Below are 23,817 nucleotides of genomic sequence, written 5' to 3'. Positions count from 1 at the left end.
CTGGCATCCTGCGAGTTAAGGGTCGTTTAGTTAATGCCGACATCAGCGAGAATGAACGATACCCGATAATTATCCCAGATAACTCCAAGTTCTGCTCACTGCTATTAGACTTTCTCCACAAAGTATTGCTTCATGCTGAGGTGCAACTGATGATTCGCATGATACAAGCGGAATACTATATTCCCCGCATCAAGCAGAAAGTAAAGAAATGCATATTCCAATGCAAGACGTGCACGATATACAAACAACAAATGCGTTCACAAATAATGGCCCCTCTACCCCCCGAACGTGCCACTTACTCAGTGCCATTTCACGTAACAGGAGTTGACTTCGCTGGCCCATTTATGGTGAAAACGTCCCTCTTACGACGAGCTTCTCACACGAAAGCGTACGTTTGCGTATTCGTCTGCTTCTCCACTAAAGCAGTCCACCTCGAATCATGCACAAATTTGACAACTGAAGCCTTCAGAGCCGCCTTCACCCGCTTCGTAGGGCGACGCGGATTACCCCACAAAATAATGTCTGACAACGGAAAGACGTTTGTTGGCGCACAACGAGCGATCCAGAGGGAGATAGCCCTATTCCTCAAAGAAGCAGCTGTTGATATTGCACAAAGGTATGCGGTACAGGGCCTCTCTTGGCAATTCATACCGCCGTATGCCCCACACATGGGTGGCCTATGGGAAGCCGCAGTAAAAAGCTTCAAAACCCATTTCACAAAAGTAGCTGGAAATCAAAAGTTTACATTTGAGGAATTCACCACTCTCCTCATTCGAATCGAAGCAGTGCTCAATTCTCGCCCTCTCTCTCCCATGTCACAGGATCCAAGCGACTTATTAGCCCTAACTCCTGGACATTTTCTTCGAGGAGCCCCCTTAACTTCCTCACCCGAACCGAATGCCGAAAACGTATCCCCTACTACGAAATGGCAAAGATTAAAGGTTCTGCATCACCAGTTCAGCTCACGTTGGAAGAGCGAGTACCTACAAACCTTGCATAAAAGATATAAATGGAAACATCCCCAACAAAATATTCGCGAAGGAGATATGGTCGTTATTAAAGACGACCTTCACTCCCCCCCCCCCCCCCCCCCCCCATTGAATGGCGTTTGGGCCGAGTTATCAAACTCCATGCGGGCGCCGATCAACGGGTTCGTGTGGTAGATGTCCGCACCTAAGCAGGTATGGTCACGCGAAACATTACTAAACTCTGCCTCCTCCCATCTCAGGAACTGCCGCCATAGCAACTCTCTACATCAGCGAAGAATCTTCAACAAAGTCGACGGAACCTCAGAGGATCTCGAAGAGCGTCTACATCCCTCAGCTCCGCAGGCCGGCCGCCATGTTGAAGACATGAGTCAAATATACATATGCATACACGTACAATATTAATATATATAATCCTTACATCTTAATACTTACCTTAAATTTGTAATATATACCTACCCTTTTTAATTATATATAGACATTTCAGAAATACTTACTTATTTGAAATACTTACCATTCAGAAATATTTACATTGTATAAAATCACATACTCATACTCATATTTTACATTCACCCTGTATCGATTTAGTAAGCTACCGTTTGCCTAAAATATGCAGATTTAAGAAATGCATACATATTTTCCTATTTACCTATTTATACACTTACCGTTTTTCTCTCTCCTTAAGTTAAAAAGTAAGCGGTCCAACTGAATGCATTGGACCGCTTTTAAGTTAGTTATTCGCCATCAGCCTAACTATATTCACGCCTCTAAAATTAAATGAACTAAATTCGCGAAAGTGTAAATTGTTAAATTGTTAAAATAAATTCTGAAATTATTCCTAATAAAATATATATTCATATGTTTAAAACGAAAGTTGTCGCGGTTTGATTTCTTTCACAGTGAAGTGCTTTCCCCCTAACTCCCTCAGTGCGCATACCCCACAATAGTGCAATTTTATACAGCCTGGTTTCCGCCACGTCAAATTGCACAGGAGCTCTGGGTAATTTTTCGATGGAGGATGCTCTGCTGGATAGCGACGGAGAGGATCTTAACATCACGGTGATGGAGGCAGGGGAGTCTGAGCAAGCTCATGCTGAGGTAGCTCCAGATAAACCTGCACAAAAGTAAGGCAGCCTCGGCTGTTCTCATCAGTCGCCTTTCTAAAAGCGACGTCGAAGTGGTCCTTGTTCAAGAACCCTGGGTGAACAACTCAAGGATTTGCGGATTGGGGGCCATTGGGTTTAAGCTCATCCGAGCTGCAGATGAAGGTAAAGTGAGAACATGCATTTTAGTAAAGTCTGAGCTAAATATCTTTCTCTTACCTAATTATAGCAATGGTGACGTTACAGCGGCCAGCTTGGCAAGCGGAGGCACCCAATTAACGCTAGCCTCCGTTTATATGCCGTACGACGCAGAGGAACCTCCTCCGCAAAAGACGGTAAAGGATCTGGTGGCCGATTCAAGCAAACGCCATCTGCTAATCAGGACAGACGCAAACGCCCACCACGTGCAGTGGGGTTAGGTTAGGTTAGGTGTGGTGGTAGCTTCCCTGATAGGGAAGCTCACTTGGACAACATGACGGTCCGTTGTGATACCACATATAATAAACTAAACTAACGGTGACGTAGATATAACTACTTAGAGAATCGTTGGGTAGCAAGGATAAAGTTCCGAATGATCCCGATCTCAACCTTGGATAGCTCCTCGGGAGATCCAAGTGAGTCACGACCGAAATACTTTCGCTAGTTCTGGCAAAAGCTGGGCAGTCAAGCATAAAGTGATTTGGTAATTCCATCTCATCATCCTCCATACAGCTGCAGCAGGATGGAGTTTCCAATATATTGAGACGTACCGCATGGATACCCATGGGACAGTGCCCTGTCAAAACCCCAATGACCATTGATAAGTGAGCCTTAGTGAACCCAATTATTTCAGCAGACCTCCTGTCATCCACTTTCGGCCAGACAGATCTTGATATCCTGCAAGACGTGGTATCGGCCCAACGTTTGCTGAGCTGACTCGAGGCCCAGCTATGGAAGAGCAATCCACAGGTGGCTAGCGGAATCCCGAAATCCCTACAGCCATCTTCATCCGGTTCAGTTGTACCGATTCGGGCTAAGAGATCCGCTTGACAGTTACCCGGAATATCACTATGGCCCGGGACCCAGATAATCTTAATTGTATAATAATTCGATGCAATCGCAAGTGAGGTCAGGCACTCCCAGACCACCCTCGATCGCACTGTAGTTGAGCTCAAGGCCTTTATAGCCGCTTGGCTATCAGAGTAGATGTTTAATTCCCTAACCGTAGTAGCGCTGGATAGCATTTCATCCACCGCATCCTTAATCGCAGCAACTTCCGCTTGGAATACACTGCAGTGATCAGCTAACTTAAAATTGCGGCCTACATTTAGCTCTTGACAAAAGACCCCCCCCCCCCCCCCCCCCGCCAACCTTTCCGTTCAACTTCGACCCATCCGTGAACAAGTTAACCGGTCCCATGCCCCAGATAATTCCTCTTCTCCACTCCTCCATCGGGGGAATGACTAGGGTGAAGGTTGTATAGGGAGCGGCCACCGGCATGCAATAGTCCGTCCTGTCTGGGATAAAGTCGAAACTAGTAAGAAGGCTAGAGTGTCCGAAATCAGAAAGCATATAACCTATATCACGAAACCTGACCAACGACCGGGCCACGGCTGCCTTTCCCGCAATATCTACTGGATGTATATTCAGCATGACATTCAGTGCCAAGGTAGGTGTTGTTCTCATAGCGCCATTGATACCAATAAGCGCCGTCCGTTGCACTGACACTAACATTTTGGAGATGCTCGCCGTGTCCAATGCTTTCCACCAGACCAGCACCACATAGAGCATAATCGGTTTGACCACCATCTCATAAAGCCAGTGTACTAGTCCTGGCGAGAGCCCCCATCTCTTTCCGATAGCCCCCTGCAGCAGTACAAGGCAACCGCGGCCTTCCTGGCCCTATCATAATTGGGCCTCCAGGACAGCTTCTTGTCCAGAACAATTCCCAAATATTTAACCCTGTCAGTAAGTACCAACGGAACCCCTCCAATCGAAGGAGTTCTGAAGTCGGGTATCTTATATCTCCTTGTAAAAAGAACCAATTCTGTTTTTCCCGGGTTGACAGCCAATCCACATGTTTCAGCCCACCTAGCCACAGTATCCAGGTAGCCCTGCAGAAAATCGCGCAGGGTGCCCAGAAATTTGCCCCTGACTAGGATAGCGAGGTCATCTGCATAGGCAACCACCCTACAACCATTGGCTTCCAGCTCCACAAGAAGCTCGTTGACTACCATAACCCAGAGCAGAGGAGATAGGACACCCCCCTGTGGCGTGCCCCTGCACACCTTCCTCCTAATTATGGCCCTCCCCACTCCGCTGCGACAATTCTGCCGCATAGAAGTTTGCTAATAAATTCAACCAGAGCCGCTTCGACTCCTAAACCCACCAGAGCTCTTTCGATTGCCCCCGGTAAGACATTGTTAAAAGCCCCCTCGATGTCTAGAAAGGCACCCAGAGCATACTCTTTATGTTCTAGAGACCCCTCTATTTGCTTTACAATCGAATGGAGAGCCGTTTGCGTCGATCTACCTTTGCAGTACGCATGCTGTGAAGCCGACAGTAACCCCCCAGGTATCCTTTCCCGTAGGTACAGGTCAATCAGCCGCTCAAACGTCTTAAGAAGAAACGACGAGAGACAGATTGGCCTGAAATCCTTAGGTGACACATGAGAGCTCCTGCCGGCCTTCGGAATGAAGATGACCCTGACCGTGTGCCTTGACTTAGGGATATAGTTAAGCCTGAGGCAGTTAGTGTAGATGATGGCCAACCAGCGGCAGGAAATCCCTAAAGACCTTTGAAGTGGCACAGGAATGATGCCATCCGAGCCGGGTGACTCATAGGGCTTGAACGAATTTATAGCCCAGGATATTTGACTTTCCCGTAGTGGGATGGCCTGCATGGCCACCAACCGCCGACCACGCAAGCGAAGATCCCTGTGCAACTGGAACATCGGGAAAATGATTGTCCAGTAAAAGTCTCAGGGACTCCTCGCTACTCATCGACCAGTCCCCACCATCATCTCTCAGATACCCCCGAGGGGCGGATTTCCTAGAGAATATTTTTCTAAGCCTCGCGGACTCATTGCAGCCCTCTACGTTTTCGCAGAAGCTTCGCCATGAATCTCGCTTGGCTACATTTATTTCATATTTATAAATCCCCAGACTCACCTTATAGAGCTCCCAGTCCGAGTGTAGTTTACTCCTACTGGCTCTGTTAAAGAGCCGCCTACTGGACGCTCTTAGGCCGTCAAGGGAATCAGACCACCAGGGCGGCTTGCCCTTCCCCCTGTAAATTTTCAGTGGGCAGGACTGTTGAAAGGCGTTATTGCTTGCCAAGGTGAAGTTTTCCACCAGACCGTCTATTTCAAGTTCGGACAGGTCCGAACCAACGATAGGCGCCTCAGGCAATAGCTCACCCAACTTCCTACAATACAAGTCCCAGTTGGTACTTTTAGGGTTCCTAAAAGATATTTTACCGGGACGTTCTTCATTCACCGAGAACTGAGTATGTCGTGGATCAGAGAAAGAGTGCTCGTTGAGAACCCTCCAGCCAGATATCCGATCTTCCAGTTCTCTGCTAACCAGGGTGAGGTCCAGGACCTCCTCCCTTACCGCAGTAATAAAAGTCGGGTCATTCCCCCTATTACATATACAAAGTCCTTCATCTACAATAAAAGTAAATAAAGACTCACCTCTGGTGTTCTTATCCGAGCTCCCCCATATATATGTGCATTAGCATCGGCACCTATGATTACGCCAACACCTCTCCGCCTTGCTTCAATGGTGATTTCGGCCAGTATCACAGGCGATGGTCCCGTTACGTCCCCATGGGCCATATACGCTGAGACCACCCACAATTCGTTACTGCCTCGCTCGAGGCAGACCGTGGTTACGTCAGCATTGCTGAAATTAGAGAGAATAAAAGCTTTAAATTCATTTTTAATAAGCACACAGGATCTAGGCCTACCTGCCTCCCCATGCACCAAGGTATTGAATTTTCCCGTCCTTAATCCAGAAATTTTTCCGCCGTTACTACTCAGCCACGGCTCCTGGACAAGGGCTATATCCACTCCGCCTTTCTCAAGACAGAGCAACAAGTTTGCGGAAGCCGCCTTAGAATGCTGAAGATTTATTTGACAGATTTCCATCAACACCACCCTTCTTCTTCTGCACCCCATCCTTGGCGGCTTCGCCCTCGGAGACTAGGAGGTCCTCCCCCCCCCCCCCCAAACAGACGACTTACACTGATGACGGATCCCGCCATCGATGATTCGCCCTCGGAGGCTAGGAGCTCCTCTTCTACCCTATCAGCCAGACGACTAGCACTGATGACAGATCCCGCTATTGACGGGACGTCAACAGTGCTTTCGCTGTCCAAATTAGCGGGGTCAGCATCCTTTTAAGGCTGCTGGACCAGACGGGATTGTCCCCGCTCAACTTATCTACTCTTTGGAGTTATCAGCCAACTGGCTGCCGCACATATATACCGCTTGTTTGGCTATGAACTATATTTCGTGTGCATGGAAGAGCGCCACGGTCATATTCATTCCTAAGGCAGGCAAAGCCTCTCACTACGAGCCGAAGGACTACAGACCAATCAGTCTTTCATCCTTCGTACTCAAGACCCTAGAGAGAATAGTTAGCGATTTTATCACTACAAGCATTGACAGGAATCTCATTTCGGGCTACCAACACGCGTACACCAAAGGTAAATCTGCGGAGACTGCGCTACACAGCCTAGTCTCTACTATAGAAACATCCTTTTTCGAAAAGGATTATTGTCTTGTGGCCTTCCTAGACATTGAAGGAGCATTCAACAATATTATTCCAGACGCCGTTAACAATGCTTTAACTGATCTGGACGTAAATAGACCCCTAGTGGGACTGATTGATCATCTGCTCAGGGGAAGGAAAGTGCTTTCCTCACTGGGGAAGGTTGATATAACACGATTTGTCGCAAGGGGCACGCCCCAGGGTGGTGTCCTTTCCCCTTTACTATGGAACCTAACGGTAAACTCGCTATTAAGAGATACTAGTTGGGGGAGCGGGAAGGTCGTGGCATATGCTGATGACTTAGCGATTGTCTACAGAGGCAAGTTCCCTCAAATTTTATGCGACTTGATGCAGGTAGCATTACGAGAGGTTTCCCTGTGGGCTTCCCGATGTGGACTCAGGGTCAACTCCGATAAAGTAGAGCTTGTCTTATATACCAAACGATACAAAATACCGTCGTTAAACCTACCAGAACTAAATGGGGTGCGCCTAAGCCTGGCAGATAAAGCCAAATTTCTAGGCGCAGTTTTAGACAAAAAGCTGAACTGGAAGGACAACGTTATTCAGCGACAAAAGAAAGCGTACATTGCATTATATACGTGTAAAAGAGCCATTGGCAAAAAATGGGGACTCAACCCCAACATATGCAGATGGAATTATACCGCGATTATCAGACCCATACTGCTGTATGGGGTAGTCGTATGGTGGCCAGCCTTGAGCAAGGCGTCAAACCTAAACTTGTTGGGTAAAGTCCACAGATCCAGCATGATAAGCATAAGCGGGGCTCTAAGAACAACGCCTAGCGAAGCTCTGCAGGTCATTCTTGACATCCTTCCATTGGATCTGGATGGTCATCGAGCAGCGGCAACGTCAGCCCTGCGTCTAAGGGAGTTGTCGTGATGGAACAACAAGACCACAGGACACTCAAGTATACTAAACAAATACAGTTTTCTTCCTCCTAGCACGGATCGCTGTGCGACCACAACAGTTGCGGAAACCAACTTTAAGATAAACATACCCAGCAGGGATGACTGGACGGAGTCGGATAAGTGCCTTGCTATGAGCAACAGCATTTCCATATACAGGGACGGCTCCAAGCTAAACGGTAGAGTTGGAGGTGGAGTATACTCAAGGGACCTTGACCTCCAGCTCTCATTCAGACTACGCGACCACTGCAGTGTATTCCAGGCAGAAGTTGCAGCCATAATGGAAGCCGCAGCTAGGATAGGGACATACAATGTCGGCAAAGTAATTTTTATCTTCAGCGACAGCCAAGCTGCCATAAAATCTCTGGGCTCCCACTCGTTCAATTCTGAACTAGCACTAAACTGTCGCCGATCTCTTCAAGAGATGGCTCAACAGAACCCTGTGCACCTCACATGGGTCCCTGGATATAGGGATATCGACGGAAACTGCATTGCAGATGAACTCGCTAGGCAGGGTACAACCAAGCAGGTTTTACCTGGACAAAAACGCTTAGGTATGCAAGCTAATGCTAAAAGAGCACATATACCGTCAAGCCGAAGAAAGATGGCTACAAACACCGGGGTATAGAACATCGAAAGAAACCTGGTCTAAATGGTATCCTAAAAGATCCCGTCACGTGTAAAACCTAAGAAGGGATACAATTTCCACACTTGTGGGGGCACTAACGGGTCATTGCCTCATAGGTAGGCATGCAGAAAGGTTAGGAGCGCCTTATCGTCGTTGCTGTAGGAGTTGTAAAGAGGATGAGGAGGAGGAGACGGTCGTTCACCTCATTTGCAACTGCCCAGCACTAAGCGGAGCACGGCAGCGCTTTCTGGGAGCTCCATTTCTTGGTAATCTGAGTCAGGTTGTGGAGCATGACGTCAAGGACCTGGTAGCTTTCATCAGGTCCTAAAAATAGTTCGAAGAGGAAAGGTAACGTGGTATCACAACGGGCCTAGTACTACTGGCCTAAGTGTGCCCTCGGGCAGCCACCCTAACCAAACCTAACCTATTTTGACACTGAAGCCGATATGTTGCTCCTCTCCTGCTCACGTTCGTTGAATGCCTTCCCCCTCATGTATGAGTAGGCTTCATATGTTGGCGCGTGTTCACAACTGAAATTAATTTGGTGAGCCATTTCGCGACGAGATAACTTGTTCTACTAGGAAATTATACACTTTAAAACTATCTCTTGCAATGAAACCTACTATTGTTGAATGTTCTTACCTGGTTGTTCTCTGATAAAATTTTAGCTATTTCTCTTTGTTGTAATGGAAATGCCGGAAACTGGAAAAACGCGAAATTGGCTGCGTTGGCTACCTAGACTGGTTTGACATTTGGCAAAGTTGCCTGATTCATCAGCCACGCATGGCTGCATTCACTTTTGAAATTTTCTTTTGTCCGCGTTGCTAAAGCCCAAGTCACATCTTCCGTAACAGGGCGAGTTAATCGAGGAGATGATGGGGAGTCAATGAGCTCGAAAGGCCGGAAGATGCGTTTCACTCCGCTTGTGAGTGTGGGGCGCGTACCCACTTCCATACTTTAGGTCTTGATGTCCTTCGCATTGAAGATTCCAATGGGCATGCCTCTTAGATTCCCTAGCTGGTACAGGCACTGACCGACTTTCCACCACTGCTCTCGTGAATTTTGGCGCCGGCTTCGCATTGAATCCTCATGCCGCGTCTCTTTGGCGAAAACTTCGCCGATATATCATTTGCCTTCCCACATATGCTCTCGGTTTAGCCCGTGTGTTGTAAGCTCACCGACCCTTTTCACATGCCGAGTGCAAGTGGCCTACCACCTTTTCTCTGAGGAATCTGAGCCTCACATCTTTCGGCGCTATATCTGTGCCCGAATCCGCGGCTTCGCCCAAGGCTTTCACAATGTGGTAGGTTTCCCCATGTTGGACCATGGTCTGACCGAAGGCAACCATGTATGGCTCCGCTCCTATGGCTTCGTGGACGGCGCTGAGCGATGCGAGTGCAGCTCTTGAAACCTGTTTGTCCCAGGATCTCTGGTCACCTTCATCGAGATACGATCGAATTATTGCCAGCAGTGATCTATTGACTCTCTCATTGGCATTGTCTTGGGGCAAATACACCTCCGTCTTCACATGTCGGACGCCATAGCTTCGTAGGGAATCCGTGAACATCTCGGACACGAACTGACGCCCGTTATCGGAATGGATGACCTCGGGCACTCCGAACATGTAACTGTTTCCCTCCCGCTATCGCGGATATGTTCCGCAGAAGTCCACGTATAACCGCTAGAAAGCTCTCTCCGTTACTGTCCGTCCGCTCATGAGTGGCCTGGCCGTGGCATTCGAGGCCTTGCAGCATTTACAGATATGGCAGCTCCCCACAAAACTTTTGACCGCGGTCACCATTCCGGGCCAGTAGTATTTGGCTCGTAAGCGATGGATCGTCTTAGCCATGCCTCCATGGCCGACCGAGGGTCGATTGTGTGTCCGCTCCAGCAGCTTTTGCCGAAGGCCCTCCGGCACCCATAATTTCCAAGTAAATTCGTCGTCGTGCTCGTGTCTTCTGAAGCAGTCTCTCTTGTAGATAATACCCTGTATCACCTTGACGTCAGGTAGTCGTTCAGAATTTGCCTCCGTGGCCTTTATGAGGTCTCGATAACTGCCCGATTAAAACTCGTTGTCATGATATATCCATCGACACGTTCCCGGTGTGAATCTCGTCCCTGTGGATCCGGCTCAACACATTTGGGACAACATTTTTGGCCTCCTTCCGGTGGACGATATCGAAATCGAAGCCCTGTACTTTGAGGCTCCAGCGGGCTAGACGGCCAGAGAGGTCCTTCTGTCCCATAGGCCATTTTAGACTCATGTGGTCCGTGATGATTGTAAATGGCGTTCCATCAATATAAGGTCGAAATTTCTTCACACTGGTGATGGCTGCTAAGCACTCCAGTTCCGTAATTGTGTAATTCCTTTGGGCCGCGTTTAACTTCAGCGAAATTTATGATATGGGCCTTTCGTTCCCCTCTTCATCCAACTGAAACAGCACCGCTCCTACTCCGATGGTGGATGCGTCGCATTTCTCCTCTTTGCGAAGTCTGGATTGACAAGCACTTTTGGTGAGGCTTGCTCCGACTTGAGCTTCTCGAAGGCCGTTGTAGCCTCCGGTGTCATCGCAAAGTCAGTGAGCGGTGCAGTCAGGCTTGCAAAGTTTGAAATGAATCTTCTATACCAACCGGTGAGGCCTATAAATCTTCGCAGCTGCTCGATGGTCCTTGGAACCAGAAAGTCCAACATAGCTTGCACTTTCTCCGGGTCCGTTTCAGTTCTCCTTGCCCTATTAGGAACCCCAAATACTGTATTTCCCTTTGACAAAATTTTGATTTTAGCAGATTAATGGTAAGTCCCGCCTTCGAAAGACACTCCGCTACTTCCGCGAGATGTGACAAATGTGTATCGAAATCCGGCGAGCATATCAACAAGTCATCAATATAAACGAAAACGTTTTCCCTCAGCCTGGAAGGAATGACTTTATCCATTAGCGGCAGAGTAGCTGACTTGCATTACACAGCCCGAAGGGCATCACCTTAGAGTGGTACAAGGGCCTGTCGGGGACTATGAATACAGTCTTCTCTCGCGCCTCCTTCGCTAACGGGATCTGCCAAAAGGCGTCGTTCAGGTCCATTTCCGTTATGAAGTACGTATCCCGTAGCCGACTAAGGATGCCCTAGACATGATGTGTCGGATAGGCGTCCTTCTTTGTGCACTCGTTCAGTTTGCTCATGTCTACGCAGAGCCTGTTTTTTCCTGGTTTCGAGTACGATCGGGGAGCTCCACGCGCTGCTACTTTCCTCTATCAATCCGAGCTTCAGCATTCGGTCTATCTCTTGATACGCGAGTTTCTGCTTCGCCGGTGAAACGGGATAGTATCGTTGCTTGACTGGCGTAGTCTCGTCATACACTTCGATGGTGTGCTCCATCCGCAGGGTTTTCCCCATACTCCGCTCAGCGGAAGATGGGAACAAGGGAACAGATCTCTGATATCACTGACGACCACACCCCGAATGCTTCCTAGAAATCAACTCCGAGGTAGAGTTCCTGTTTCAAGCTGGGCACCAGCTCTGCATCTTCCCCCGCCATTTCACGTTCATCCTTACCTTGCCTATTATTGACTGTCCTTTTCCGTCTGCCGTCCTGAGCCGCTCAACATCCTTTACATTCACCTTGCTGATTGCCGGTCCCCCAAGGCAGCTTACCAATGCCCCACTGTCCAGCAGTCCGCGAATCATTGTGCTTCCTATCCGAAATTCGGCGTATGGCCTTCGGTCCCCTTCGTCTCTTATGATTGTTGCCTTCACCGCTCTTCTCATCGCCCGGTATTCGTTGTCCTTGTGCCGCAGTTTTTTGGTCTTCTTATACTGCCTTCGAGTTGCGTCCGCGCACCAAGTATTCTCGCCTCGTGTCTTGCCACCAAATATACTTTGTCTTTGTTTCTCGGTATCGCTTTTCCCTCTCTTGTACGGTCTCGAAATGCGTTGTCCTTGTCTTGTGTTCCCAATTCGGTTTCGGTGCCTCTGTTCTGAGTATGGCCTTGACTACTAATGGGTTTCCAGGACCGTCTTCCCCTGGCCTGATGTCCCGATGGCTCCGCCAGGAATATGGTTTTCCTGCCCACACGTTTCACAAATGATTAGTCTGGCACCCGCCTTGTCGTATTTGTAACATCTTAGATCATAGAATTGAGAATCGCATCATTGTTCATTGTGTCTTGGTCTCATCAATTCTGAAGGATTCCTGGGGTTGTCGTTCCTGCTGCCCACGCGCCCTCTTATCTCGAACGCGTACACGGCAACAGTACCGTCAATGTCCTCGTGGTCTATCTCATTAATATGCCTTCTCTTGGCAAATTTAGACTCGTATTACTCGAAATGTTTTTCCGCCCGCTTACATTCGATTTTAACTCCACGAGTGTCGTAATTTGACAGCCAAATTCAAGATTTTTCACCTTTGACTTCAGATTCGTACGCGTAAGATACACCAAGCTCCGTTCCGGTAACGGTGTTTTCAGGGTTAGCGCCATCCTCCTCACGAATGCATAGAAGTCGTCGAACGACCCACGATGATCCTGCTTCTTTTCATTCATCGTCTACAGGACTTCCTCATCGCTGTCGGCTTTGCGGAAGTTGCTGAGGAGTGCCCCCCTTAACTGAAGAAACCCCTCTTTCTCCTCACCGGCCCGCTCCTCCATGTACAGCCAGAACCATTCCTGCGCGGCTCTGCTCAAATGCAAATGGAAATTCGAGTAAAGGTCCTCCGATGAGATCTCGTGCCGCTTTTGCAGGGTTTCCACCCTAAACAAGAACCGTTCGATGGGGATTGACTTGCCCGTCCCATCATATTCCAATCCCCAGTCCCTGATAACTTTAAATTTATTTTTGTTCCTATCCGTGTAAGTATTTTATATTTATTCCTCGCTTTCATTTGCATTCGTCCTAAATTTCCTTTTACCCCTTCTGTTCATTATTCAAGGTGATTATAAAAAAATTTTTTGTTGTTGTTTGTACACACCGTTGCGTGGCAGATAAAAAAAATGCAAAAGCTCTCTCAAACTCTCTGGCTCTTAAAAGCCAAGATAAAAATGAAATGTAGTATAAATTAATCGTATATGTGTGATGAACTGGGTTTAGGGTGATCTGTCCAAACTGTTTCGTCATCTCCGCCCCGTTATAGCCCCCCCCCCTGTCTCCAATAAAATATTTCCCTAGCCTAGATGTCCACTACCAAAAGGACTTGACCCTCGTCCTATTGGGCTGGACCCGCACTCCTTCCAGATTGCGTTAACGGAAAGCTACCTCATACGAACGTGAACTTATATCCCGTGGGAAGTAGCCGCCTCGCCGATGAGACACCCACTCCGGACGTTATCTACCTTATGAGAACCGGACTCGTGTCTGATAATCAGCAGCCGACCCCGCTATCGAAAGGATTACATTCAAAAATGATATTAAAAATGTTGACTCATTTGTGAGCCCCATGCGAGGCCACACAAGCTGCCAAACCAAAACTGTCCAAACGATCAACACGCTGTGAATGAGGACAGCTGTTATATAATATGAATTTTGTGGTAGCCCCACTTTCGGGCAACCACGTTGGGCGCCATTTTCAATTGCTACCAATTCTGGAGGTGCGGTATTGGTTCCCTTATGATGGAAAATAAGGTCTGATGATCCTCTGGGCACGCTTGCATAGGCTTAGCTCGCCGGATGGGGTGGGGTTCTCAAATCATCCACGATATGGCCCTAAACCGCAGAAACAATAAAAAAATTCGTACCCGTGTGCTATTGTTGTTGCTCCCCCTTATTGTATGTCCTCCTCCATAACGTGCCATCGCCGTTGTCGCAGTTCGCCTCCATGAATTTAAGACCGGCCTATCTGCTTCACTACCCACCCTACCGATGTCAACCAAAGCCCGAGTCGGTTGACCCAACACTTACCTGCGTACCTATGTCTGTCTGTCTAGTTCTGATGGATCACCCCATTACCCCCATTCATCACACGTTATTATTGTCTTTAGCAATTCATTAAATGTGAAATTTCTTCCTAAATTCTACTGCAATGTTAATAATGTATCTTCATGAGAGCCCGTGCACTTGTTTATATTGTAACTAATTTAGTGAAATTCCGCTTATTTGCAACCTTCTACTAACGTTCGTATCGCTAAACTGTTGAATAAATAACTCCAATATTCATTAATGCAAAATGGCCTTTATTAGACTACTTTGAAAATACTTCACAATAACACTTATACTTCGGAACTGATAGCGTGCTTAAATCAAACTGATTGCTTATTTACCCAGCTTTCGCTCCTTTTATAGTCTCTGCTGTCTCGTTCGCATACTTCTAGGCGTTTCTTCTTCTAGAATTTACTACTTGTTTACCAGCTATAAACTTATCAGCTATAAACTACAGATGCACGTTTATAGCCTCTGTTTGGTCATGGATTGGGTTGTTGGTCATAAATTAGGGCACCTCATACACATATAAAAGATTCAGGATCCCTGTATTACTACAGACATTGAATCACTATCATGCCTTTCTTCAATCCAGCATTTTCCCGCAGCTTGGCACTGAACTCAGATGCACTTTAATGACAATAGCCTAACAGCACAATTATTTTGCCATATGTAATTATGTATGTACATACCTACATAGCTAATCAAATATTTTCACCTACGCTTTATGCAGACCTTCGTTAGTTGAGCACCATCACACGTACATAGGTGTAAGCATGTACCAATCACATAGTTCCTAAGAATTAAATATACATACATAACTACATAACATCTCCATATCAGCAGAGGCTGACAATTTTTAGCTTACTGTAATTTTGATGCATTGAAATAAATTAGTCTACTTGCTGACCATCAAATTGGAAACATCGCGTTCTTTATTTGCACAGCCCGCATAAATTAGTTTATTAAAATTAGGAAAAGCTCTAATCAAACATTTTGGCGCCCAAACGTGAAGCGAGTGTTTTTAAAGAAAAAGTTAAATAATTTCAAGTGAGGTGGTGGTCAACATTAGACTCCACCGAAAAGTTTCTGCGTTGAAACTTTAATTCTACATTCGGAAAAAAGTCAAGATTATCTTCACTATCGATCCTGCATATGAATAAATAGATACAACATTTATTGAAAACTCCAAACGGCAATACCCATCGTTCCTGTTGGCGTTTTCCGGTATAAGCTAATAGCAGGTTGGTCAATATCATCGTTTTTAGCCATTCTGCCAAATTTTGTTGCCGCTTTATCAATGCTACTCCATGGCCTGTATTGCTATCGTTGAACATTTGTAAAGGGTATTTGCCATTTGTCGTTGACATTACTCGAAATATTTAGTTGCACAATTGGTAAGTTGCAGTTCTGTTGCTCAACCCCATATTATATCTCACTTCTGAGTTTGTCGAAATCCCTTTATTGCATAAACGTTCAACAATATACAATTTTCCACCACAAATTTCAAACAACTTCTGTCAACGCAAACAGAAATTGAGAAGGAGGATAATGAAGATGGGGGTCGCGCTGATATAGAAGAATTGTACATCACTACAAAACTTACAATTCAGTCGCAACTAGGTGAGGATCATAACTCCCCCATGCTTGATACTACTTGCGTCGTTCAAACTCACTCTAAACTTCCCCAGCTCAAACTTCCCTCATTCAATGGCAAGTACTCGGAATATCGTAATTTCATACCATCATTTAAACAGATCATAGACCGTGAATACAATTTGTCAAATATCGAAAAATTTAATCACTTACGTAATTGTCTGCAGGCCCAGCTCTTAAAACCATTGATGCATTTCAGGTCACCAATGAAAATTATACCAAAGCATTGGAAAGGCTTCGAATTAGGTATGACAATCTTACTCTTATATTTTTAGAAAACATTTTGTCGCTATTTGACTTACCATCAGTCTGCAAGTCAAGCGGTACGCAACTAAGGAGCATTATTGACAAGGCTTCTGCAATCTTTGGGTCACTACAGTCACTGGGCACTGACAGTGAAATTTCACAAGCTATATTAATACACATTGTGCTTCAAAAGGTTGATGAAGACACTAACAAAAAATGGAAAGAGTCATTAGATTTTAAATCCTTGCCAACTTGGAATAGCTGCACAACCATTTTAGAGAGACATTGCCAATATTGGAATTCCATCGAACATGTTACTTCGACATCATCGGTAAGTCAAACTAACAAGATTACAAAGCCAAGGAATCAGCGCAAAGGATTCGCATTTGCTTGTTCCAAATCTACGTGTCTGATGTGTTCTAATGCTAGCCACAAAATTCACAATTGCGATCGGTTTAAAGAACTTAGCGTAGCTCAACGTATGCAAAAAAACAAGGGCTTTGCATTAACTGTCTGTATAAAGGCCATCAACTTTCAAGTTGTCCCTCGTCATATAAATGTAAAGTTTTTTCACGTCAACATCACAGCCTTCTACATCGTGGATCTGTAGTGGACTCTTCGACAACAACGTCATTGACAACTACGTATTCGTCAACACCGAAGGAAGCTGCAGTACACACTCACATAAATAACTCAATCATCATGGATCAAGTGATTCTAGCTACGGCTGTAATTCATGTTCGGGACGCATCTGGCGGATATCGGCTTGGTAGAGCATTGTTGGACTCTTGCTCACAGGTAAACTTTATGACAGATGAATTTTCTCAAAAATTGTTGTTGCCACGCATAGAAAACAATATAGGGATTCACAGTATTGGCAAGTCATCAACCAATATTAAATTTCTAACAAATACCAACATTAAATAGAAAGTATTGGAATATTCCACCAAATATTTCTCTGGCTGATGACCAATTTTATAAATCAAAAAAGGTAGACTTACTTCTCGGTACAGAAACCTTCTTTAGCATCCTTGAGGTTGGTCAAATAAAACTTGGGGAAAATTTGCCGCTTCTGCAGAAAACATTGCAAGGCTGGGTCGTTTCAGGCCGATATAAAACCAATGCAACAAATTTCTCTCTCACAACATATTTAGTTGAATGCTATCAGTACATAGAATCAAACTTGGAACGACTGTGGTTGATCGACGAAGTCTCGACACCAGAAAGAGTGTGGACCCGTGAACAACAGAGTTGCGAACGCCTATATCTCGACACAGTTTCTCGCAATGATAGTGGCAGTATAGTCGCAAAACTGCCATTCAAAGACGATCCCAAATGCTTAGGCGATTCACGCACAACAGCATTGCGTAGATTCAGCTCATTGGAACGGCGGTTGTCACAGACCCCAGACTTGAAAACGCAGTACGTCGCCTTTATGGACGAATATGAACGCCTAGGACATATGAGTATAGTACATAACCCCAATCTTCATGAACCTAATTTTTATATTCCACATCACTGTGTATTAAAACTAAACAGTACAACAAAGAAATTGAGGGTAGTTTTTGATGCATCGTGTCGAACAACAACTCAAAGGTCACTTAATTACATACAAATGGTAGGACCTACTATCCAAAATGATATTGTAACTTTACTTCTTAGATTTCGCTTATATCGCTTCGCACTAACTGCAGACATCGTTAAAATGTACAGGCAAATACTTGTGCATCCAGAACATCGTAAATTCCAATACATTTTATGGAGAAGCTCACCGCATCAGGATATTCAAATATATCAGCTTAATACGGTAACTTATGGCATGGCAGCTGCACCATATCTCGCTGTAAGAAGTTTGCATTATCTTGCTGAACAACACGCAACCCAATTCGAAGTTGGGGCTGCCATCATCAAATCATCATTTTATGTCGATGATTTGCTGTGCGGCGCCAACACACTTTCGGAGTTAAAACAAATAAAAATGGAGGTTACAAGTATTTTAAAATTAGGCGGACTCGAATTGGCAAAATGGAATTCGAACCATCAACATCTCACAAATGATAATTCGACAAAGAATTTGAATATCGACTCATCTATCACTAGCACACTTAGCTTGAGGTGGAATCAAACTAATGATTCATTTCTATTTGCCTTTGAACCCAGACTAATCCCCAATGGGCGGATAACGAAAAGATCTATTATCTCTATCGCTTTGTCGCTGTTTGACCCACTCGGACTCTTGGCGACCAATACAATCACTGCAAAAATTCTCCTACAGGAACTGTGGCTGCTAAAACTGAACTGGGATGAATCAGTCCCACAAAATATTCAATCTGCTTGGATTAAATTCGTTGCTAGTTTATCGCAGATTTCGTTAATTAAAGTACCACGCTATTGTTTAACAATAGACTTTACATCATATCAGCTTCATGGTTTCTGTGATTCATCGATTCGAGCTTATGGGTGCGGAATCTACGTTCATAGTATAGATACTTCTGGAATTGTTCGCGTAAATCTACTTACGGCAAAGTCGAGAGTCGCACCCATATAGAAGCAATAACTACTGAAACTGGAGTTATGCGGCGCACTTTTACTAGCTAAACTTTTAGCAAAAACAAAACTCCTTTTTTTTAACCACAACCTTGATGTTTATCTTTCGACAGATTGTACTCCACTGGTTGAACCAGCATTCAGCTACGCTTTCAACATTCGTTGGCAATAGAGTGTCGGAGATTCAGGATCTGACTACCAGGGCCCATTGGAGACACATTCCAACAAAACGTAATCCAGCTGACATCGTCTCTCGAGGAAGTACAGCTGAAGAATTGGCGAATTCTATTTGGTACACTGGACCCTCGTTCCTATCTGACGATGAAGAGAAGTGGCCTAAGCAAAAGAATGAAGTAATCGACATGGGGATAGTAAATTTAGAAAAGAGGAAGTCAGTTTTTAAGGTAAATGTTGAAACCAACTATATTCTAGAAATCATCGACAATTGCAGTTCCTACACTCACTGTATACGTCTTGTGGCTTGGCTTTTCCGTTTTTACAATGTTATACGAAAACATAGCAAGAATAATTCAATACAACCAATCTCTTCGGAGGAATTGCACCATGCATTGCTTTGCATCGTTTGGAATGTTCAACAAAAATATTTTGCTGGAGAAATCCGTTCGCTACAGACAGAGTCATCGACAAATGGCAATCTGCGATACCTTAACCCTTTTTTGGACACCAAGGAAGGATTCGAGTTGCTGAAAGTGGGCGGACGACTGGAGTTGGCAGATCTACCAGAAAGCCGGAAATATCCAATCCTGCTTCCTAGCAAATGCAATTTCGTCTAGCGTTACGTTCGGCATTTACACATTAAGAATAACCACGCTGGACCTAAAGCGCTGGTAGGTTTGATTCGTCTTCAGTTCTGGATTGTGAATGCGCGCGACGTGGCGCGGAAAATCGTTCGATCATGCATTCACTGCGTTCGGTACAAGCCAAAACTTCTATAACAGATGATGGGAAATTTGCCAGTTGAGCGTTTAACCCCAGCGCGTCCATTTGCCCGCTGTGGTGTAGATTTTTGTGGTCCTGTCAACATATACCTTCGCATTAGGGGCAAAACGCCATACAAGGCCTATGTTGCTATTTCTGTTTGCCTCACTACCAAGGCAGTACACATCAAGGTGGTCTCAGACCTAACAACGGATGCATTTCTCGCGTCACTAAAGCGAATGATTGGACGCAGAGGTCTTTCCACAGATATATTTTGTGATAATGCAACGAATTTCGTAGGCGCTTGTGGAAAGCTTGCCGAGTTAAAGGCATTTATGTTTAATAAACAAAACCAAAATGTCATAACCACTTATTGTACTAATGAATTCATAAACTTTAATTTTATTCCTCCCAGGGCACCTCAATTTGGCGTAATTTGGAATGCCGCTGTGAAATCTGCTAAGGGTCATTTAAATCGCAGCTTGATGAACGTCAGACTTACATACGAAGAATTGTCGAAAGTTTTAATTGAAATTGAAGCCGTGCTTAACTCGCGCCCTATTGCACCACTGTCATCGGATACCAATGACTACGAAGCGTTAACTCCTGGTCACTTCAACAGTGGAAGCGCTTTGAAGGGTTTACCAGAGCGAACAATGCGAAACGATCTGAGTCATGTGGAGAAATGGAACCAAATTACTGCCATAAAGCAACATTTTTGGAATCGCTGGTCAAATGAGTATCTGAACGAACTTCAAATGCGTACAAGATGGACCAGTGAATACTGTAATATTGCTAAAGATGCGATGGTTATCGTTCAAGAGGACAACCTTCCACCGCAACGATGGCAACTAGGAATAATTTTAAATGCCATACCAGGGAAGGATGCACGCGTGCGAGTAGTTGACATATGAACATCACGAGGAATCATTCGACGTCCAATACACAAAATTACCATATTACCTGCTTGAAAGTTCTTTGAACGGGCCCGGGATGTTTGGTCATGGATTTGGATGTTGGTCATAAATTAGGGCACCTCATACACATACAAAAGTTTCAGAATCCCTGCATTTCTGCAGACATTGAATCACTATCATGCATTTCTTCAATCCAGCATATTCCCGCAGCTTGGCACTGAGCTCAGATGCACTTTGATGACAATAGCCTAACAGCACAATTATTTTGCCATATGTAATTATGTATGTACATACCTATATAGCTAATCAAATATTTTCACCTACGATTTATGCAAACCTTCGTTAGTTGAGCACCATCACACGTACATAGGTGTAAGCATGTACCAATCACATAGTTCCTAAGAATTAAATATACATACATACATAACTACATAACATCTCCATATCAGCAGAGGCTGACAATTTTTAGCTTACTGTAATTTTGATGCATTGAAATAAATTAGTCTACTTGTTGACCATAAAATTGGAAACATCACGTTCTTTATTTGCACAGCCCGCATAAATTAGTTTATTAAAATTAGGAAAAGCCCCAATCAAACAACTTCTCGTATGCGCGTGTATATGTGAGTAATACTTCCACCGATGATTGCATACTTTTGTGAGTATCTCAGATATATGCATGTGTTTGTGCGTATCTCTCCGCTGCTTGTATGGACATATGCGTAGACATAATGATTGATTTGTTTATGTGCATACAAGTCACTGCTTAGTACCGGCTTAGAGATGATAGTATCCCTTAGTGTTGCTAATATTTGTCACACTGTCCTCCATCTAAGTCTGATCGTCCCGATTAGACAAATCCCTCGATCTAACCGCTGCTAGCATCTCCAAATAAACCACCCTTCTATTTCGTGGTTTCCCAATTGTTTGTATGCGGCAGATGGCATCACTGATCTTCTTCACAACTTTGTACGGGTCTTCCCAAATGCACCAAAATTTGGATGGAACACCTTTCCGCCGGTGAGGGTTGTATAGCAGTACCAAATCTCCCTCCCGGAAGTCTTCCGAATTATTGTTCTTGTCGTAACTGTGTTTCATCCTAGTACTCATTATCCTGAATCGTTCCCTCACATTCTCTTGTTTGGCTATGATCTACTGCGTAGAGCTTGCGCTTGACGGATTGGCTTCGCATAACCAGTATCGTTTCCACGTTTCACAACAGTAGTGCGCACTGGCTTGAAAGTACCCTCGCATTCTTTCTGGGAAATTCTTTCCTTCGTTTTTGTGCGTCCATTTGGTTTTGTTAATGCCAGTGTTTATCTGGCAGGTACTTTTGATTTCGCTTTATTTGGCCCATTCGATCCATCAACCTTTACCAGATCTACTACCTTGGTTTTTGGTGGTCTTCGTCGAATCGCCTCCACCAGCACTCGCTTATTGCTGAACCCTTTCTCAAAACTGAAGTTGAGTGGTACACCCTGGTTCTTATAACGCATATTCCTTCTTTGCATGTCGATTTTGATGTCATGGTCAACTAAGAAGTCCACTCCCAATATTACTTCATCAACGATCTCCGCCACAACGAATTTGTGTAGAACCGTGACCTTCCCAATTAAGACTTTACATATCACTTCTTCTTGGACTTGGTTATACTCGCCAGTGACCGAACGCAATCTTGCTCCAGGTAACTGTTTTACTCTCCTTGTTAAAGCCTGCATTATCATCGCTAAACCTCACCTGGAGAGGTCGCTGGTGGAAACTCGCTGCAAGCACTCGTAGCGTTTCTTTTCCTTTTTTTGGACTTTGCTCTACGAAAAACGGTTCCATTAAATGGCATCAGTTCCTTAGGGTCTATAAAAGGGACGAACAGCTATAGACTCGCCCTTATTCTTTTACCAGCGACCACCAGGTGAGTGTTTTACCATACCTTTTATTTTGTCATTACTTTGTGATTTACCTAAATTTTGAATAAAGGCCTGTGCGACAGGCTAGCATATATATATACACCAGCATTTATACATCCTAACAGAAGGGTGTTTTTATACTCAGTTGAGCAGAGCTCACAGAGTGTATTAAGTTTGATTGGATAACGGTTCGTTGTACATATATAAAGGAATCGAGATAGATATAGACTTCCATATATCAAAATAATCAGGATCGAAAAAAAATTTGATTGAGCAATGTCCGTCCGTCCGTCCGTTAACACGATAACTTGAGTAAATTTTGAGGCATCTTGATGAAATTTGGTATGTAGGTTCCTGAGCACCCATCTCAGATCGCTATTTAAAATGAACGATATCGGACTATAACCACGCCCACTTTTTCGATATCGAAAATTTCGAAAAACCGAAAAATTGCGATAATTCATTACAAAAGAGAGATAAAGCGATGAAACTTGGTAGATGAGTTGAACTTATGACGCAGAATAGAAAATTAGTAAAATTTTGGACAATGGGTGTGGCACCGCCCACTTTTAAAAGAAGGTAATTTAAAACTTTTGCAAGCTGTAATTTGGCAGTCGTTGAAGATATCATGATGAAATTTGGCAGGAACGTTACTCCTATTACTATATGTACGCTTAATAAAAATTAGCATAATCGGAGAAGGACCACGCCCACTTTAAAAAAAAAAAATTTTTAAGTAAAATTTTAACAAAAAATTTAATATCTTTACAGTATATAAGTAAATTATGTCAACATTCAACTCCAGTAATGATATAGTGCAACAAAATACAAAAATAAAAGAAAATTTCAAAATGGGCGTGGCTCCGCCCTTTTTCTTTTAATTTGTCTAGGATACTTTTAACGCCATAAGTCGAACAAAAATTAATCAATCCCTTTGAAATTTGATAGGGGCATAGATTTTATGACGTTAACTCTTTTCTGTGAAATCGGGCGAAATCGGCTGATGCCACGCCCAGTTTTTATACACAGTCGTCCGTCTGTCCTTCCGCATGGCCGTTAACACGATAACTCGAGCAAAAATCGACATATGTTTAATGAACTTAGTTCACGTGCTTACTTGAACTCACTTTATCTTGGTATGAAAAATGAAAGAAATCCGATTATGACCACGCCCACTTTTACGATATCGAAAATTACGAAAAATGAAAAAAAATGCCACAATTCTATATCAAATACGAAAAAAGGGATGAAACATTGTAAGGTAATTGGATTGTTTTATTGAAGCGAAATATAACTTTAGAAAA

This window comes from Eurosta solidaginis, chromosome X (assembly GCF_040869045.1).
Source record: "Eurosta solidaginis isolate ZX-2024a chromosome X, ASM4086904v1, whole genome shotgun sequence".
NCBI classification, from domain to species: domain Eukaryota; kingdom Metazoa; phylum Arthropoda; class Insecta; order Diptera; family Tephritidae; genus Eurosta; species Eurosta solidaginis.
This window is presented reverse-complemented; position numbering follows the sequence as displayed.